We start from the raw sequence: 16,341 nt of genomic DNA on the forward strand, positions 1-16,341 counted from the left end.
CAACTTAGGCACAACACTGCAGCGGTCTCCGATTTTCGGTTTCATAACAGATTCTTTTCAGGAATGATTTTCATTCATACCTGATGTTCAAACATGTTTCTGGAAGCGTGTGTCATTTTGTGATCGCAATCCCAGAGACCAGCGTCAACGTGTGCTGAGTGTTTGTGCGGAGCGGAGGACGTGTCCCCGTGCCTCGCTGGGATGTCGGGCGCCCGCTGGGAGAGGGCTTCCCTGACCGATCGCATCGTACACCAGGACCGTAGCCACACACAGCCAGGTTGCCAGTCACCACGTTACGTTCATAGATCCGTGCACATCAATAAAAATGAAAAGAACTTTGATTCAGAAAGCAAAATATTTTGATCAGATCCCGTGCTTAGTAATTCCAGCAAGTGCACTTGTTAAAGCGGGTGACTCAGAAATTGAAATGCAAAGCGTTTCTCTGAACGGTGGCCGGAAATTAGCTCTGAAAACTGAAACAAAGCCCAGACCGCAGTTTTATCTATTTACTTATTAATTATAGATATGCGAAAATCCCTTTGTCTTTGGGAGACATTTTGATTCCTTTCTTGTAGTGTCTGCCAGCGGGATCCTTAGGCTGTATGATCAACCATGTCAGGACTGCCTGACATGTCTAATTTTTGGTTTAAAACAATGAGTTCCCCATGAATGGTTTCATTGCCTGTAGTGCTGTCTGATTCTGTCATGGCATTCAGTATAAGTTGGTAGAAGTATTAGGTAGGACAGGATGTTGGAATATTTGAGGCCATGTATTATTGAGGAAGAAATCCACACTAGTGGAATTGGATGGAGCAACTCAGCTTCTTATTGCCTAATGCATAAGTTATATATGCAGCATACGGGGGTATCTCCCTTCTCCAACATGAATAAATCGAAATGTTTCCATCAGTCAAATGCTGCCCTGTCTTCTGCACAGCTGGTTGCATTTTGGTGCTGAATACTCACCCCATTAGCACTGAGAGGCAGCGGTGCTGCCAGCCCCTCAGTTTTCCAGGACATACCCCTCTGTACCTCTCGAAGGACAGTGCAGAGGGGTCACTGTCAGCATTGTGGTGTTAATAGAGGTTGCCTTGCTGCAAAAAAAAAAAAAAAACCACATTAAAAATCAGTGTATTGGGTTATGGATATCCCAAGAGCATGAGAGCGTGAAGAAGGGAGAGCTGTGCTTATACCATTGTAAGTACGGAGCCAGTATTTGCATTCTGGTTCTCATTCTGCACCTCAAATGTTGCTTCTTTCTTCTCTGCCAGCATCTGGGCACCTACTGCTCATCCTTGAGAGCGAGTCTGGATGCTCTGGACGCACTGTGTGGCCTTAGATAACGTAGGGGCTGTTTCCCTGGCTGCTGTTACGTGTTCTGAGGCTCTCAAATGAAAATCACAGCGGAGGAGGACAAAGTGATATATGTGTTTAAGGGATTTGCAATTCCCATGGCAAGGCTGGTGAAGTAGTGTTCATTTCAAAGAGAAGACGGTCTGGGTGATTTTTCTTAATTACTGTTTACCTAAATAAATAAATAATGCATATTCATGGCTTCAGCTAAAGTAACTTGTGTTGAATTGTTTACCTCTCCAGAGGATAATTATTAGGGTGGGGTGGGGGGCGTAGCAATTAATAATAAAACATTTAAACGAGATTACAGAATGTTCTGATTAGAATAGTAAACATTATGCTAGGAATAAAAGCAAATACATGCAACTGTCTTGAATTGAGGAAAAAAAACACACCACACTGTTATCCAAAGAAACCTGCTGAGCAGCAGCAGTTCAGTTGAAGGGGCTGTTGTCTTGGAGCTATTCTACATCACAAGGAGGTTGTTTCAGTGTAAAGTGAGATTCATTGGGAGATTTTCCCTCAATTCCCATCTGGAAAAAAAATGACACGAATACTGGCATTCACACAGATTTGTGTGGCAGCTGTAATACCCATCAGCAGTGCTTTGAGTGCGTTGTGCGTTGATCCTTAAACCCAGTGACAGGGAGTGTTTCAGCTGTTTATATCAGTAGTAAACAAAACCTTTGTTTGTGTTGTGAGCCTCCCCCTTCCCCCTTTGTACAGTTCTTTGAATGAAATTCTTTGCTCAGCTGAGAGTTTTAAATTTGGACCCATCTTTTCATGTCTTTTGGCTATGGTTCCTTATCTAAATAATCAGCTCAAAGAGAGCCAGTGATATGTTGAAAGAAAACTGTGGCAGCTGCATACCATTAGGCTGAGGGATTAAAAGAAAAAAAAAAAAAAAGATAATTGTAGTTTAACGCAGTAAATACAGACCGGTCTGCCGGTTTAACATATGGTAGCAAGAGAACCAAGCCTTGCACAGGAGAGCTGTTGCTCAATCCCATGCAGGTGAAGCTTGTGGGCATGGTGGAGCTGGTCTGCCCCGTAGCCTTACCGGTCTCCAGCTCTTTTGAACCAGCAAAGGAGCGTGACCAAGCAGTGTGGTGTATCTGCAAAGGGCTGGGGGGAAAAAATGAGTGAAGAAGATGGGCAGGAAGGAGATCATGATGCAGAAGGGGTGAGCTGTCCCTGCTCTGCTACGTCTCTCACAGCCAGTCTTAGAGGAGCAAGTCGCTGTCCTCTCCGTTCCCTTCTCTAACATGGGCCCCATAGGGAAGTCTTTTGGGGATGAATGCTCCCAGACCTCCTCTAGACCAAGCTGGTTCCTTTGGAGGTAGTGTCAGGAGTGCCTGGGGTGCTCACCGGCAAGTAGCTGCCAGCACAGCTGCCCCTGGATATCCTCTCATCTAGAAACCGAAAGTCTTCTTCAACTGGAAGCAGGGTCTGACTGAGAAGCAGTGGAGTTTTCCCTCATGTCTGCCATTAGTGGAAGTGCCTGGCTACACTCTGAAGCAAAACAAGATGTCGAGGAACGAAAGCTGGTAGAGGGGTGTGACGGGTTGCCTCATCCCCACCAGAGGTGGCGCGAAGGCCCTGGTGACTTCAGTCCTTGTGAGGCCCCTCCGCACCTTCTTCTGGCTCATGAATTTCCTCATGCATGCCTGCTTTTTCTGCTGTGGTGGGTTGACCTTTACCCTGACCAACGTGCCTGCTCTGCAGTGTCCATGACCGTGCCCACCCCAGAGACCAGGATGTTAATGGTGGGATGAGGTCCTCTGTCTGCATCCTCTTAATCCACATCCCACATGGCAGAGGAGCCAGCATTGTAAGTGTAGTTCATTTTCCCTGCTGAAAGCCCATTTCTGTGTCCCCCACAAAAGAATTTCTGTGGAGCAGAAATACCCACCTTCACTGAACCTTTTTTTTTTTTTTTTAAACATGGCTGGGAGTTTTGGCTTTGCATCTCCTGGCAAAGCCAGCAGCAGCCAAAACCTCAGGCGGTGCTTTGGGCACTGAGGAGGTGGCGCGCCGCTGGTGCTACGTGTGCCATGTGCGTGGCACAGTAAACCTGATATCAACTTGCAACCAATTATCTGGGTATAAAAATTCCCCTGCTCATCGTTTTGCCGTTAGAGACTCACTGGTAAGATTTATGACTCTGGCGAACATGAAATACCATTTCCTTTTTCTCAGCATTACTGTGCGTGGCCTTGCTGGCTTTTCTTGTTAAACAGACTTGAGTTCACACGAGAGGGAATGTATTTTTGAACCTCTTTCCCATATGATTCTGCCTTTCTCCTTTCTGTTTGCAACGGCAGGCGAAAATAACTCACAGAACATTTTAATCCCTTTCGACTTTCCCCTGCTTCATGTGAACATGAAGATGGGGAAGCTAAGAGGCAGGCCCTTGATGTGAGGCACCACATCGTCCTGTTCTCCTAACGTCTTCCACAGGCGCATGGAGACGTGCCTTCATCAGCACAGGGGTGCGTGAGGTGCTTGTGGCCCACTCTACATGCTGCAGCCCCTTTTGCTTCTGGTTCTCTCCACAGGAGAAGGAAAAGCAGTATTTGGCCTCTGCTTGGTGGGGTTGGTGACCTGAAAGGGAGGTGGGTTCCTGGAGGAATCCAAGCTCAATAAACCAAGCTCTCTTTCGGCTTTTTGTAGCACCTGTCTTCTCACATGAAGTGGTCACTGCTGGAGCTTGAAAACTGGGCGCCTTCTACCTGACAGTTTGATGTGCGGTTGTTTTGTTCAGCATTTCCATGAGCTAAAATATAATTCCTTCACTCCATATGATACTGTGCGGTGTACATCTTGGAGAAAGGCTCTCCTTATTTCTCCTGACCTCGCATTAAGTACATCTGTCTTCATTTCACTCCCTAATGGGTTCAGACCACCTCCTGAACTTTCTGAGTTGACATACGCTCCTCTGACTTCACCTGAAAATCAGTTTGCCTGAAGTTGTGAGATGGTGGGTTTTTTTCCTGAGTACAAAGAGAAAAGGAAGCAATGTTGAGCTGCTGCCATGTTTCCCAGTCACAGTCAGACATAGTTATTTTTGTATTAGAGCTCAGAGGAAAACCGATGGAGATGCCAGATAAACCCTCCCAAAAAAAACATTTGTGTTAATACTTAAATATTGTTCATCTTTCACAGCGTTTACTTATCTGTTTCCCACATGGTGAACCTTATGGGGAGTTTTTGTGGTTGACTGTGGCCCGTTCTTTCATTCTGCATGTTAACTGTTTTCTCATTTTGCATTTTTAAAAAGAAATTAGCAGTAAAAGTCTGACTGTGATAATTGTTCAGAGCACTGAGCGGGAGCATCCTTTCAGCAGGGCAGGCATAAATTCTTGTGGTTCACGTGCTTTGGGGCATAAATCCAGTGAACTGCGTCATTTACTGCTGCCACAGGAAGCATCCTTACCCGAGAGACTCAGCACTGGCACATCCAGTATCATTTTCAGAGATTCCAGCCTCCGTGACAGCAATTTTATCCTCATTGATGAACTATCCCATTTTATCCAGTTTGCGTGTTTATTAACTAAAATCTTTAAGGAGAAATATGCCAGATACCTGCATTTTCAGTGGATTTGATCAAAAACTGACTTTTATTATGTGTTGGTTTACTTTATGTTGTGTTTTTTTTTAGTACTTTGCTGTGTGAGGCATAAATAATCAGCTTGTGCCGTTTGGTAACATGTTTATTGTTTGCGGGAGGTCTCATAGAATATATTAACTTCCTCTTACATCTAGCTGGGTCATACTTCCAAGGTGAAATGTTTTCAGTCGTGGCTTTATTTTAAGTCAAGTATATTCCAGTGTTGAAGTCAGTCAGATTTTACATAAAAAGGCGTAAAAGTTCGTGCTTTGCCACCCGTGAACCGCCGTCTCCCACCTCTCCTAGCGCAGCCTGGCTGATGTGTCACAGAGATAACAGCAACCAGAAGACAGGAGGGGGTGGAAAATTTCCCCCCCAGGCCCTCTGAGGGTTTTCCATTTAAGCCCAGTTGGTGCTGTTAAGTGCAGCTGGGGAAAATCCAGCCTGCAGAGTGTGGAAGGATTCCTTACAGTGTGGGGTAGCAGAAGCTGCCTTCACCTTCATCCAGTCAGCAGCGATTATTGTGCTGCATCTTCTGACGAGTTTGGTCGTGGTTTCTTGGCGGCCTGACTTCTGTAGTTTTGCTATTGTCTGAACAAACAACTCGATCCTGTCTCCACTGACTGGTGACACAAGCAGCCCAGGTATGGGGACAGCGCGCTTGGTGGGTACCTCCCTGCTCCGGCCCCTTCGGTCCACGTTGTGCACATCAGCACACGTGGGAGCAATGGATGAGCATATTGCTTCTCTCTGGAAGAACCACCTGGGCTGTCAGGAGGAAATTAAATGCACTGATAGGTGAAGCAGGTTGTGCGTCTTTTCTGACATAGGTATTAAGATCATCTTGGGTTTAATTTACAGATTACAGGGGAGATCCTGTGTTCGATGTCAGGAGGATTGCGAGTGCCTTCTCGGCCTCAGGCAATCCTTCAAGCAGTTGCAAACTACAAATGTTACAATGAAGCTGTCTCAACCAGAAAGAAATATCCTTCAGCTTCGCTTGAAAACACACAAAATGTGAAGAAAGCATGTTTGCTAATCTCTCGTAGCATTGTGTGTAACAGACCAGGATCCTTGCTTGATGTTACTGGAACTGATTTCTACAAGCTTTTGTGTAGCAAACATTGTGCTCTATCAAGTGCGGCATAACTTTAGAAAACACGGGTTCTGTTTACACATTTGTGCTTTCTTCTTCCTGTTCTCTGGTGTGCAGCCTTCCTTAAATACTGTTTTCTCCTGCCTGTAAGAAGCACACCAGCACATCTTGTCACGTGGGTTCATTTCGCTTAGCCCTAATTTTATCCTGTGTTGTGAGCGTTCATGTGTATGCTAACCCAACTGTGTGTTTGGTGCTCCCCTTCCTCGTTGTCTGCCCAACTTCGCTGGCTTTCTTGAGAGTGATTGAACTATTTTCTGGGTTTGAAAAAACTTCCCTGCTAACCAGAGTAATAACCCAGGTACATTCATCTCATTCTTCTCAAATCATCTTTCTTGGTTTGCTCATTGCAAACCAAGGAACTTATCAGTTTTCTTCCTCCTAAGCGTCAAAGCTCTTGTTATTTTACATTAACAACAACCTCTCTTTGAAACACACCCACTGTATAAGACAAATCCAGGCTGGATAGTGTTTTCTTGCAGGAAAGAGTCCTTCAGCCTCCTTTGTCCTTCTGACAGCCATGGTTTTCTTGTGCATCTTGCTTTGCATTTGCATTCTTTGATGCTAACTTGAGCCCCCAGGCCATCAAAAAAAGAAAGGGGGAGAAAAGGTAACATGGTTGAAAAATATGCAAGAGGTCGTTACAAAAAAAAAAAAAAAAAAGCATGTCTGGTTTGAGTGAAGAGTGCATCTTTGTCCCTGCGCAGCATCCAGCTCTTCCTGTGCTGCATGCCTGGCCAGCCAGCTTTCTAAAGTGCTGAAACTTCCCTTCGTTAGAGGCACTGTTGGCTCCTCATTCCATATAAGCTCGATTTTCATGTATTCTTTTTATGCTTTTAGTAATTGGCTTGTTTCAGAAAGGAAATGCTTTTATGAAATGGAAAGCATGAAGCAGCCTTCTTGTCGAGCGTAGGCAGGGGCTTAGGTTTCATTCTACCCTAAGCTGACCCCTCGGCCGAGAGATTCCTGCTTTCATGTTTTAGATCATGTGTAAAACCTGATGCTGTCTGGATCATCCTGTGTAGGGCAAGGCTATGTAGGGAGCATGGGGCAAGATACAGAGTGAGACATTTGCAGAAGGGAATGAAATGTTTGGGATGCAGCCTCATGCTTTCTTACAGCAGTGGACATCAATCACACCTTCTCAGAAAAGTGTGGCACTGAGTCTTCCTCCTCCCCTCCTTTTATTTTGTTTCCCTCTTCCCCACTTCTGTTTATTCTCCTTCTCTTCTGATACGCCACAGCAAGTGCAATTTTAGCTCAGAAAATAACTTGTCCTTGAAAAAGCAGACACTTGCCTGGTTTTATTCCTTTGGCTATTGAGTAAACAGCAGTTATTTTTGTTCTAGGGGTGATTTATGACTGAACAGATTTGCAGTTTATATTTTTAGTTTTATAGGCAATTTAGATAATGTATATTTGTGACAGTAAATATTTTGTCCTCTTACAGTCTGTCAATGAATGTTATGCCCAGTTATATATAAACTGAGGAGATGCAAGCGTTGTTTTCTTAGAGTAGCCTTATGATTCTTTTCAAGTGCCCTTACAGGTAATGCTTAAATGTAGTACAATTTTGAGCATCTGTTGTAAATCACCTAGAGGGGTGCCATCCAGAAGAAATAACCTGCTTTTCCTAAGAGATCCAGTCCTCTACAAGGCTCGGAGTAGAATGCTGTCACATCAGCATTCAAAAAGTATTGAACTTTTCTATCAAGAACTGTATACTTATTAAAATAAAAAAAAAACTTTCATTTCGCAGTTTGTGTTATTTTTTCACTTGCTTATAGAGTCACTAAACATTTCTCAAGAAACCAGAAGTCTTTACTGAAAAGTTCATTTTGCAAATCACAGAAAAAATGGTAGTAGTTTAATAAAAAGTCTAAGCCATATTTTTTTTCTTTGTTTTCTCCTCACCTCTTCCCCCTTTTATCTAGCCTGAGTTGGTGGTAATTCTGCAGATACAACCCGTAGGGTGATCCTGGGAAGATGCATATATGCCACTGCTTGTTCTGCTACTGTCCCCTTCTGTTCAAAAGCAAATTGTCTTCCTTTTCACTCCCAATCAGCATCTTCAGTCAAGTAAATACTATTCGAGCAGTCCAGCACTTTTTTTTCCAAGAAAGCAGTAAAGTGTTGGGCACCGTCGCTGGTGCAACTTCAGCTTGAAAATCCCTGTAACTTAAAACTAATTACTTCTCCTTCCACAAGTATTTCCTTCCCAGCCTCCTCCCCAACCACTTCAGAGCACGACCGCTTCCTTGGTAAACGAGGGAAGCCTTTTCTGGGGCGTTTGGGATCGGGCGGTGTGTGGGATTTGGGCTGGGCGCCGATGCTGAGGCTTGGGCGCTGGGTGCTTGCACCTCTCCCAGCCCCAGCGCTGCTCCCTGCGGGCCGCCCCAGACACGAGTGCCTCCTCCCCGGGGTCCGAGCCCTTGTGCATCAGCAGCAGCACGCTGAATTGCCTGCGGGAACGTGAACCTTGTACTCCCTCTCCGGTTGTTTTGACGCAGGCTTGCAGTAGCTTTCCCACAGTACGGCTGGGGGAACATGGCACGCGTTGCATTGACCTGGGGGTGCCAAACTGCACTGGTGGCTTTTCTTTTCTGAAGCTACCCACAATAAACTAGAAACCGAGAGACAATTATGATGTTAATGACTTAGATTCCTTGATAAAACCAAAGCTTTGACAAAAGCCAGTATTACTTAATCTGAAGTCCGTTAGATCAACTTGCTGTTTTTGTCGGAACTCCATCCTGGTGTGATGTGCAGAGCTCTCGTAGTACGTGTACACGAGCATGCGCATATCTACGGTACAATCTGCTAGAATGATCTCAGAAGTATCTATTTTATAATTCTTGGGGGCTTGTTTGTCTTGGTGCTACACCAATGCAAGAAAAACATAGTCTTTGTTATAATGTATCTGCAGTCTAAGAGGTACGTTATGGGTGTAATGTAATTATCATGTTTGACATAAAGACCTTCTATGTTAAAAAAATGCCCCCACACTAACTGTATTTAGAATTGGAAGGAAAAAACAGAGGAGTTTTGTGAGGAGTCAATGCTTGAATTTTTTAATGGCTGCCTTTATTTTATTTTAGGTTGATACCACTGAGTTTCCAGAACATTGCCCTACAAAGCTTTGGAGGGCCACTTCTTAATGGATTGCTGTAGCCTCTTAATTTCTCCATTGATCCTGTTCCCTGCATCGTGAGAACATTTTAGCCAGCGCAGAACCTAGAAAAGTTACATGTAAGTCATGACTCAAATTCCTTTCTATTTAAAGAAGAAAAAAAGAATTTTGGGAGGCAAGGTGGAGGCCGTAAACATCATACTTTAGAAAAATACTGTAAAAGCTGTAATTCAACAGCAAACATTAGGTGGTGAATAAATTGTTATTGAAGTAGTTTCTTGCTTTTTTAACTTAAATGGTGATTGTCATTTTGAAGGCTTTTCTAAGTGTTCTGCTGCCATAGTAAACCTTAGCAAAAAGTACTTAAAATAGCTTCTCTTCACCCCATCCCCCTAATTACGTGTAGGTTTTCTCCACAACTGGATACGTTTGTGTGCATTTACTTTGCTGTGTTGGGCTGAAGGCACACGTGCTCCGTGTGAGTTTGGATGCCATCAGCGGGACTGTGGGCATCCCCGTATTTTCCCATCATAAAATCCATATCATCCTCCTTTGCTGTGGTTTCCAGAACGGTTCCCTCGGAGGAGCCCTGGCGCTGTGCTGCTTCTCCTTTCAGACTGCTGCCCTGAAAGGCTCCGTAAGCATCAGTAGTGCCTGCATTGCCAACTCCAGCTCCTTCCAGTGAGCTTCTTGCGTGGGGCACAGAGCTGGCTGCCCCGGCAAAAGCCAGGGCTGACACGCAGCAGCAACAGCCATCAAGAACACTGCCATCGCGGGGTGGTCATCCTGTCCAGGAGCATGGCTCGGGAGCCTGCAGCTTCGTTAGCGATTGTTGGGGAAATCCCACTGCCTCCCTGCACGCTCATCGCTCAGGAGGGGCAGGGCATGGGCACGGCATGTTTGTACGTGCCTCTGAACGCACGCAGAAAATGTGACTGATGGGGGAAGAACTGTGCTTGGCTGCACAGGCTGGGGTGGGGTGGAGGAAGCTGTGCACAGATTTACTAGGGGCTGAGGGGGCTGAAGACCCCTTCTGACCTCCCCCGTGTGGGTGGTTCCTGGTGTGTGTTACGTGCGTGGATGTTTCCTTCCAGGATGGGGAGTGGCTGTGGTGCCGTGCACACATTTACCCCCAGCGTGGCTGAATCTTCCTCTGAGGCTGCATGTTGTGTCATTCTGGGAAGGGGTCAGTGGGTTATTCTAGAGGGGAGAAATTGTCTTGACCCTTTTTAAACCTGTCAGCAGTCCTGGGAGGGATCTGTGGATGGAAGGAGTCTCTGGAGCATTGCAAGGATGGCGTGGATGTGGTGGGCTGTGCAGTCCAGAGGATGGGACACCCCAGAGCCACCAAGCTGGGAAAAAGGCTTAAGTACAACTTCGTTTTTTTTTTTCTATAAATAAAAAGCAAATCCCATTGTGGTTGGGAGCTTTTTGTCTTTTGGATGATGACATAGAGCAGCTTGGCAAAATACCATCTGAACCAGAGATGATTCAGAATTGTGGTTCACAGCGTTGTGCTGTCTAGCAGTTTCCAGCATCAGTTGTGCCTTAATCCAGGACTCTAAACAGAAGAGAAAACATGGAGGGGAGGAGAAATCGGACACAAAACCCGTCGCCCAGCTTCAGAGCCGGGGCTGCTCAGCTCACACCACACTGCCTTTAAGTAGCAGCGATGCTCCTTAATCTTCATGCATCTGAATCCTGCTCTGCACTCCCGCCTGCCCGGGCAGAGGTGACAGCCGGCAGCTGGTCGGATAACACCACCAGAAAAACCACAGGGGAATCTGGGGAATGAGCGGTCACGCTGGTGCGAGGCGCAGGACTCACCCCAGCCTCTATAAGGACATCTGCCGTCCAGTGACCGCGCAGATCTTAAATCTTGTTATGCCGACTGTGGGGTCTGAATGTTTCCAAGCCGCAGCTACCGAGCGGCAAAAGGACAGAAGTGGGAATTTCTTTAAAAACACTGGAAGATGGGGGAGGATATGGGGGATTGCAACTGAAAGTAAAAGAAGGAACATTTTCCTCTTTCTCTCCTGACATAAGCACTGACATGCTGGTCAGCAAGGCTGGCATCCTGCCCTTGTTTTTTCACTGCAGTAATAAATTCATGCTCTGCAGCTTAATGACTAATCAGGGCAGGAGGGTGAAGTCAACCACCGCACTTGTTCTGGCCAGTTTTGCTTGAATGCTTGCTAACACCATTTTTAATCTTAGGAATCAATTTGTAATATTGCTTCTCAAAAAAAATTTGTATTTTGGAACCAAAGAATTTATGTTAGAAGTATACCTCATATGAGGTACTTTGTTTGCTTATGTGACACTACAAGTAGCACTCAAACAAACAAACAAAAATTATATTGCAAAAGGAGTGCAGGATTTTTAATGCTTATGGGAAGTCAATTTTTAAAGAGAAGAGACAACATTTTCTGGTGTTATCAGCAAAAATAACAGTGAAACTGTAGGCAATGGAGAAAGGATTGGTAGAAACGGAATTTGCTGTCAAAGAGACCTTAGAAGGTGTTGTTTTGATTTTGTTTTCTGGAAAAGGGAGAGTCTTGCCATTTTGTTATGGGCTTGTCAATAGATGGTGCAGTTATTAGACAGACCCCCAATAGCAGGCATCGTCTGACTGTGTGAGAATTTTGGATCTCGCTTGAAACATGTTCCTAGTGCCTGTCTTAAGGGAAGGAAACTTAAAAATACGAGTTGTAACAGCTAGGCAGGCAGAAACAACCCTTTGTTCATTAGCCCTACTTAGCAACATTGTCATGGGACTTGGAAGCCTTATTCACAATTTTGCAGGCTTTTCTCATGATTTCTGAAAAGCCTGTAATGAGGCATCTTGCAAATTCACTGATAAAAACCCTTTCAGAGGAACTAACTTTAAAAATGACATCCTTCTTAGCAGATGTGAAGAAGCAGACAGAAACTGGATGGACATAAATGGAGAAAAACACTCATTCCCTGTCCGCAGCCAAAGCAAGCTGGTAGAAGTGCATAGGAAGTTTTGTCCTGCTGTTTCTCATGCCGTGAATAATCAGAAATCTCCATTTCCAAGAGTAAAGCCATGGCTGAGAACCAAATAAAGTTGAAAAGCAGAAGGATTTAGAAGCTGTCATAAGCTATGTGCCTTCCTTACTTATTTTTACTGTGTCCGTGTGCTCAAGGTACACCAAAACTTTGGAATATGCCGCGTGCTCCGACTCCTGGAGGTGCAGGCGTCACCTCAGAGGTTGTCAGCTGGGGTTACAGCGGTTGCACGAGCGGACCTGTGCTGGTGGAGCTGGGCGCAGGGCAAGCCGTCAGGTGCTCCCTTGGTTTCCCAGTGTTATTCACAAGCCCTCCGTCTGGCTTTTTGATAACAACTTCTGCTTGTAGCAATTACCTTGTTACAGCAATTCCAACAGAAAAAAAAAAAAAACAACTGAATTTTCCCTTGTTAATTAGCCCTGTTGGAGAGAGCTTGACCTAGCTGTAACAGTCATATTGTTCTTGCTTTTCCCGGGGTGCAGTGTATTTAGTAAGCACGTATACCTTTCCCCTCTTCCATTGATTATTCCATTTTTATAATACTAGTAGGATTCTGTTTGATGTGATCTCTGTAAAAATAATATCTCTTGATGGTTTAATTTAAAGCAGAAGTCCTCTCCCTTGTTCTGACAGAGCAGATTGCTAAACGCCGTTACAGTACATGCGCGAAGATAAGAAAAAAAAACATTTCTCTTGGTCCCCTGGGAGTTAATCACGGCGAGGATAGACCGTGTGCATAATGAGGGAGTGCAGGAATTAAGGAGAAGCTGTGCTCTTGGCTGAGACACGGCTCCTGGGTCGTGGTCGTGAGCGATCGCCAGCGGCACTGCACGTGCAGGGCCCTGCTCAGATGCTCGGGCACTCGCGGGGCCTTCCCGCAGATGTGCAGAGCCGCACGGCGCTTCACAGCGATTTCAACACTACCCTCGCACCACTCCTCGCTTTGTTTTACCCCGCTTTCTTTTCCTTTACAAGCGGCAAAAATAACATACCAATCAATGGCATTCTGAGCGCAATAAATTGTCCTAATTGGTGCTACTTATGCCGTGCTGAGAATTCAGTGAGGGCCTTTAAGTGCTTTGTTCAAAAAAAAAATCCAACCCAAAACTCAAACTCAGAAAAACTACATGAAATTCATATCTGCTAGGTACGAGCTCTTCAGAATATTTCATTTTTTTTAAAAAAGATTTCTTGAAATTTGTCCTGCGACCATCTGTAGGCAGATGTAAATAATGTAAAGTTTGAAGATGCAGATTTTGGTGTCATCCGCCTACCATCAGGGACTGGGAAAAAATGTTATCTTTTTTAAAATCCGCTCTGAAAGGTCAGGTAACTTTATTGAATTAAGAAGGAAATCAAATTTCTGAAGATGATGTCACGTACTTGTGAAAACCTACTCACCAAACAGTCGTAACTCTGGTTACCAAATCCCACCCAGCTGTTCCCAGGCAGTATGGCTGTGGCCGAGGACAGGGGTTTTCTTATCTTACTGAGCAGTCACCACTGGCCTTTGGTGTGAGATGCGGTCGTATCGGCCACAAAATATCATTTGTAAAATAAAGGCCGCTTCTCCTCTGGTGTTTGTGTTTTTGTGTGGTAGCACGGAGCTTGGGCTTTCAGGATCACTTTTTTGGGAGTGCCCACGTCTGACTTGGAGCATAATGGAGATGGGGATGAGAGACAGTCACTCAGCGCTGGACGCGGACACTGCTGGTGTTCCCACAGCACATGCAAGATCATTTTGGAAATGGGGCCTTTGTCCTGGCAGGGGCTGCCACACGTCCACGGGTTCATCTGTAAGGATGGGCAACTCCTCTTTGTGACGAGCTCTGCTGCCGGTGTTTGAGGATTTTCATGTTGGCATGTGTCACTGTCACATCAGGGTGCTTTCTGTGTCACAACGGTGGCAGCAGTGATGTTACTACGTGGGCGTCATGATTTTTATAGGATGTTTTCTTGTTGGAGGTTGGAATCTGCCTGTGGACTTTCTGAGGGCTGGTTATGAAGTCCAAGGGTTGACACCGGTCAGCAGGAAATGCCATTTTTATGGTGGCGAAGGAGCTTTCTTACCTGTTTGATGGTGCTGGCATAGCAGGTGGTGGGTGGTGGGCTGTGCCTGCCAGCCCTGAGGCAGGGCTGGATGCTGCCAGCACCGTTACTGGTGCTTGGCACTGGGCACATCCCACCACAGGGGCCTCCACAGACTCCCTGGCAAAACCCCCGGGCTCTGCGCTCACAGCCAACAAAAAGCGTTTCCACAGAAGCACAGAGTAGCGTGGGTTGGAAGGGACCTCAGAGCCCATCCAGTTCCACCCCCCTGCCATAGGCAGGGACACCTCCCACCAGACCAGGTTGCCCAAAGCCCCATCCAGCCTGGCCTTGAACACCTCCAGGGATGGGGCATCCACAGCTTCTCTGGGCAACCTGTGCCAGGGCCTCACTACCCTCAGTGAAGAATTTCTTCCTAATATCTAATCTCCCTCTTTTAGCTTAAAACCATCATCCCTTCTCCTATCCCTACACTCCCTGACACAGAGTCCCTCCCCAGCTTTCCTGTAGGTCCCCTTTAGATATTGGAAGGCCTCTATGAGGTCTCCCCGGAGCCTTTTCTTCTCCAGGCTGAACAACCCCAACTCCCTCAGCCTGTCTTCATAGGAGAGGTGCTCCAGCCCTCTGGCCATCCTTGTAGCCCTCCTCTGGACTCACTCCAACAGGTCCATGTCCTTCTTGTGCTGGGGGCCCCAGAGCTGAATGCAGTGCTCCAGGGGGGTCTCACGAATGCAGAGGAGAGGGGGAGAATCACTTCCCTCGCCCTGCTGGCCACCTGCTTTTGATTCAGCCCAAGGTACAGTTGGCTTTCTGGGCTGCAGGTGCACATTGACAGCTCATGCTCAGTTTTTCATCCTCCAACACCCCCAGGTCCTTTTCTGTGAGTCTACTCCCCATCCATTCATCACTCACCCAGTGCTGCCATCCAGGAGAAAACTTCTTCTCAACTAATTAATCTGATTAATTAACCAGATTCTCCCTCTGCCTGCCTTTGAGAATATGTAAAGCCGGTGACTGCTGCCATCGCTGCGGCAGTCCCTTGGTGCAGCCAGATGCTCCTTGGCACTGCCAGCGTCACTGGACCTGAGGCAGCCTGGATGCCCAGCCTGGGCGACCAGAGGCTGCTTTTGATAAGCGCTTGCTGTTAATACGTCGGTTAATTTTATATATATATATAAAATATATCTGCAATATGATATGCTATCAGAAGATGAATTATTTTGGCGCTTGTCCCCGTTTGGCCCTTGATCGTGGCTCCGGAGGTGGACGCGCCGTGTAGGCGTGCGGTGCCCCCCGCCTCTTGACTCGGCGTTGCGGCGCGGTGCGGCTGGCTTTGTGCCGCCGCAGGTGACGGGCTGCGTGTGCGTGTACATTTGTGTGCATGTGTCTGTGTGTGTGTGTGTCAGCCCGAGGCACTGAGTCACGGCCCGCGGCCCGGCACTTCCTCCTGCCGCAGGGGACACGACCCGCGGCCCCGGGGCGGGCGGCAGCACCCTGCCTGCTCTCCTCCCTCCCGCAGGACAGCTTACCTGCCGCCGCCGAGCTTTTTCAATGTAAAACACTGCGAGAGGGTGACGGTGAGCTCAACTTTCTCTCTAACCCAAACCGGTGAAAAGTAAAATCCATCTCACCGCATCAGTTTTGTTTTCACTGCTGTTTAAATCTCTCCTTTCCCTCTGGCAGAGCTCTGCACAGTCATTACGCGCCCGGCTTGGGGGTGGTGTGGTTGTTAGCTCAGTGGTGTATGACCCATTTATTTTCATAATACTTAGATACCTGCGCTTCTACGGCGCCCATCTCGCGTTCCTGCGCCCCACATCGTCGCCAGAAAGGCATTTACCTGATTTCGGCAGCGCCGCGTAAAGTGCCGGGCGCCCAGAGCCGCCGGCTGCACGCCCAGCTCGGTGCCGGCCGCTGGAAGATGGTGGGCTGGAAGACGTCTCTAGCTGGCCATCGGTGAGCAGGCGAAGGGCAGGTGAAGGTGCGTTTCCCTGCAGCTGACACGTTGTC

At 46.7% G+C, this 16,341-nt stretch overlaps 1 protein-coding gene across 15 annotated transcripts in view; it reads left to right on the forward strand.

Moving 5' to 3' along the window:
* Positions 1–16,341, forward strand: part of BACH2 (BTB domain and CNC homolog 2) — a 191,670-nt gene that overhangs the window by 94,751 nt on the left and 80,578 nt on the right. For 13 of the 15 annotated variants that reach the window (XM_066994521.1, XM_066994524.1, XM_066994523.1 and 10 more), the window contains one exon: positions 9,218–9,368. The exons of 1 other annotated variant lie outside the window; for it this stretch is intronic. The gene's annotated coding sequence lies outside the window, so the exon portion shown is untranslated. Of the gene's footprint in view, positions 1–9,217; positions 9,369–15,514; positions 16,313–16,341 lie in introns of those variants that run through there. One more of the 15 variants, XM_066994534.1, reaches the window with a different exon arrangement.

Source organism: Anser cygnoides, chromosome 3 (genome assembly GCF_040182565.1).
Source record: "Anser cygnoides isolate HZ-2024a breed goose chromosome 3, Taihu_goose_T2T_genome, whole genome shotgun sequence".
Classification (NCBI taxonomy): domain Eukaryota; kingdom Metazoa; phylum Chordata; class Aves; order Anseriformes; family Anatidae; genus Anser; species Anser cygnoides.